Raw genomic sequence first — 4,535 nt, 5'->3', positions numbered from 1 at the left:
CTTTCTTCCTTTTCTTCATAGTTTACTCCAGTCCCGACTTCTATTTCTCTATTATTAAAGCACTCCCTCATTTCTTCTACCCATCTCGTTAATTTGATCGCCCTCCCTCTCCTCTCTTCTACCTCCATCAAACACTTTCTCGCTAACTCCCCACCTTTTCCCTCCCTCAGCTTCGTCTCGAATTTCCATGTTCACTTTCCCGCTCTAATACTTAACTTATCCCTTTGCGCTTCTTCTCTCACCATATATCCTAGCGTCCTCCAGTCTGCCCCTAGTGTCCACCTTATACACCTTTTTTGTAAACTCTCAATATCTTTCCTGTCTTTCCATCCCCATATCTCTGCTCCATATCCTAATACCGGCCATACCAGCGTATCAAATAACCACATTCTCTTCTCCAATTTTTTTAACCTTCTTTTTCCTATTCCCCATATCTGTTTCATTACCCCTGCTGTCTTTTTATTCTTTCTGTTATATAAGCTGTATGATCTCCATTCGTTTGCAAGATATATCCCAAATATTTATACTTTTTGACTTCTTCAAACTATATTCCTTTCCATCCCCCTGTCCATTCTTTCTTCCTTCCCCCTCCTTTTCGAAACCTCATTATCTTTGTCTTTTCTACACCCTTGAAAAAGACACCCTTGCCTCACACCTCTCACCGACCAGAAACTGTCTCCTACTTGCTCACCTACCTTTACCCTGCTTTTTGTCTCTCTAAAGATTTCTGATACTCTCTTTATTCATCCCTCTCTTGTCCCCTTTTTCATGATAACTTTTTCTATTTCTCCCCGGTCTATTGAGTCAAATGCCGCCTTTAAGTCCACGAGCATCGCTATCATTGCCCCTTTTCCCCTTTTAATTCTCTCATTTACTAGATAGTTCAGAACATATATGTTGTCCATTACCTTCATTCCTTTTCTAAACCCTGTCTGATTTGGTGACTCGAGCTTTCTTTCTTCAACTTCTATCTTCAATCTCTCCGACAAAATAGTTACATATACTTTATACAGTTTTGGCATCAACGTCACCCCCTATAATCTTCAATCTCTTCTTCCTTGCCCTTCTTTACTATTGGTATAACTGCTCTTTCTTTCCATAACTCTGCCCACACCTCTCCTCTCTATACTTTATCACACAATATCCATGCCCATTCCTCTAGTTTCTCTTCTCCATATTTCCATACTTTATTTGGAATCTCATCTATACCAGGTCCCTTTCCATCCTTCATTATTCCTAAAACTTTAACTATTTCTTCCCTTGAAATGTCCTCTTCCTCATCTCTATCTCTACCACATTTTCCTCCCTTTACAACTTTTTTCTCTACTCCTCTCAAATCCAAAAAATATTTCTTCCATTATATCATTTCAATATCTTGGTTTACTCTTTTTGTTCTTTTTCTTTCTCTATTTACTACCTTCCATAACTCTTCTTCCGTCCTAGCCTTCTCCATCTCTTCCTCAAACCTTTTATTCTCTTCCTCTTGCTTTTAATACTACAACTCGGTATACTTTTTCTTTTTTTTCTTATATTCTCCCCCTTTACTGTCTTTATTTTTGTTTGTGCACTCTAATCCTATTTTTATTTCTTCTATCATCTTTCCCATCTTGTCGTCACCACTTCCCTCTCCCATTTTGATATTTCTTATTTTTTCTCTAAACTGTTACTTTCCTTCCCTTGACCAATCACCTTTCCCTACACTTTTTATATTTGCTCCCCTTTTACTCATATTGCTATTGTTTTTTTGTCCCTCGAATGTCACTATTAAGGAAAAGTGATCCGAATCACTATATTTACCTACCTCTAGTATCTTAACCTTCTCTCTTACCTCTTCATCCACTATCACATAATCAATTACAAATCCCCTTTAACTTTCTGAGCGTGTATATTCTCCTTTTTCATCCCCTTCTATATTTCCGTTTAAGATATACCATCTCAACTCCTCCAAGCTCTTCAAAAACTCTTTTCCTCCCCATTTCGTACCATATTTTTGGATTTCCTTCCTCTCCCTTCTCCACATTCCCTTTCTCCTCTGCCTCCTGTTCTCGCATTGTAATCCCCACCTATTATCATCCTAATCTCTTCGTTATTTGCTTTAAGCATTTCTTTAATCTCCTCTGCTTCTTCCTGCATATCACCGTTCACATAAATCGCTACTACCTTCCACTTGTCTCCTCCTTCTTCTACTATTACTCCTTCTTTTTCTTCATTCCTATCTTTCTTATCTTTCCCTGTCATACATTCATTCCATACTCCCATCACCATTCCTCCCATTGCTCTGCCATTTTTATTCTTCCTCTTTGCATTTTGCACTTGCCATTTGTAACCTCTTGGTGACCTTCCCCTTACTCTTTCCCATCCCTTTTCATCAAGCCACATCTCCATTATTATGACTACATCCTATTGTGTTAAATTTCTCATGAACTCCCTATCCTTTCTCTCTAATCCTGCTATATTCCCGTAACAAATCTTTCATTCTTCTCTACTTTCGTTTCTCATCTTCTTTCCTTCTTACTATTCCTTATTTTCCTATCTCCCGTTTCTTTCTCTTCTAGATTCCCTGCACCTCATTTCTTACTATCTGTTCATTTTCTTCATCCTAATCCCACCATACTCCATTTATCTGAATTCTCTCATACTTAACCCATGTTCTTTTCCCCTTTTTTCTTTCTTTTTCCGCAATTTTCCTTAAATTATACTGCATCTTTCTTCCTACCCATGTCAAATCATCCTCTATTCTCTCCGGACTACCATATAATAACCTCTTGTTTGTCATCACCTCCGTTTTATGTTCCCATTTCTTTAGTTTCACTAGGACCATTGTCTCCCCTCTTCGCACTTCCCTTCCGACATTTCGCATTTCCTCTACCTCCATCTTAGCACCAATCCTTTTTAGTACTTCGTCCACTCGTTCCTTCAGCTCATTCCCCTCTTATCTTATACCCTTTATCGCTATGTTTGATGTTCTTTCTTCCCTCTCTTCCCTTTCTTTTCTTTGTTCTATTTTTCTCAGCCTTTCCATCTCTACCTTTGTATTATTAACTTCTTCCGGCTTCTCTAGTTTTTGCTCCAATGACTGCATCCTCTTTTCTAACTGTTCCCTGATTTCTTCCCATTTTTTTATTTCTTTCATAACAGCAGCCATTTCCCGCCTAATTTCCTTCTTTCATTCCTCTCCCCTTTTCTCCTGCTTTTCTTCATAAATCCCCATTACCTCTATCATCACTTCTCGAATTTCCTATAGTCTTACCTCTTTTATCGACACTTTACTTTCATCTCCGTTACCGTCAGCACCCTTACTGTTATCGCTCTTCTCTACCAAACTCTGCTTTTCCGGCGGCGATCTAAACATTTTCTGATATTTTACACTGGCCCCGATACCTTCCTTCTCTTCACTGCTTTCCCTCTCCCCTCTCTTCATTTTGATAAATGCCTCTATTGACCCTACGCTTTTTGCTCTTAATCTTTCCTTTTCTATAGTTTTTTTATACTTCCCCCTTGCTTTCCCTTCCTTTATCTCTTTTTTCGGCGAAATGAACTCGCTCCGTTAGCCATGAATCAAATTCGAACTTTCCCGCCTCCTATACTTTCCTGCCTCTATCTACCGCCGCTGTCCGGTACCTGTCTCGCCTTCCTTTGACGCTACCCAACCTTGCTACTACCAATCCGTCAACACAGTCTTCCCACCCTGTCACAAATTTCTAAACAAACTTCCGCATAAATCTGTCTCAATCTTCCAAAATATCTACCTCCCCTTTGCAAACTCACAATCTCTCAATTAAATCTCTCACATCCACACCCTTCTACCCTTTTCCACAATCCACTCGCCTGAAATTTCACAAATCTCCAAAATCTACAAAACAGACAAATTTTAAACAAAATACATGAATTTTCAACGAAATTATTTAATTTTAAAGTCAAAGAGACCAATTATCTACAAAAAGTTGAATTTTTTAGAGGAAAAAGATGAGTTTTTAATCAAAGAGTTGAACTTTCAACCAAATAGTTAAATTTGTTAAATTATCAGTTTCAAAAATGTATTTTCAGCGAAAGGGAAATAAAAATAAAAAAATACATTTTAGAAAAGTAGTTGAACTTTTGATAGAAAAGAGGACTTTTTTTTATGAAATGGTTACACTTTTAACAAAATAATTTATTTTTCAACCAAATAATGGAGTTTTTATCCAAACGAGGTGAATTCCAAAAGCCGAATGGCACCTGGGTGAGGTGTCTAGAACGGTGACTCTGGGATACCGGGAGACCTCTCAGAGTACGCAGCCTTATCCTTGCATGCGGGGCTCTACGAGGATGGATGAACCCCTTTCCCTAGCTTCTCGTAGGAACAACAATGACAACACCAAACATAGTTGTAGTAAGTGCGGTTCCAAACAACAGAACGAGCAGGGCTACCGACAATGGGTCAGCCAACAATGCCGACCAATCTAGAGCTGGGGGAGCCAATGAAAATGGATTCAATGCGATAGATCGGCGGGATCTCGCGACCTTTGGGTGGACGGAGCAACTGAATCACGACT

The sequence above is a fragment of the Belonocnema kinseyi genome, chromosome 1, assembly GCF_010883055.1.
Source record: "Belonocnema kinseyi isolate 2016_QV_RU_SX_M_011 chromosome 1, B_treatae_v1, whole genome shotgun sequence".
Taxonomy (NCBI): Eukaryota; Metazoa; Arthropoda; class Insecta; order Hymenoptera; family Cynipidae; genus Belonocnema; species Belonocnema kinseyi.
The sequence above is the reverse complement of the archived record's forward strand: the minus strand, read 5'-3'. Positions refer to the sequence as shown.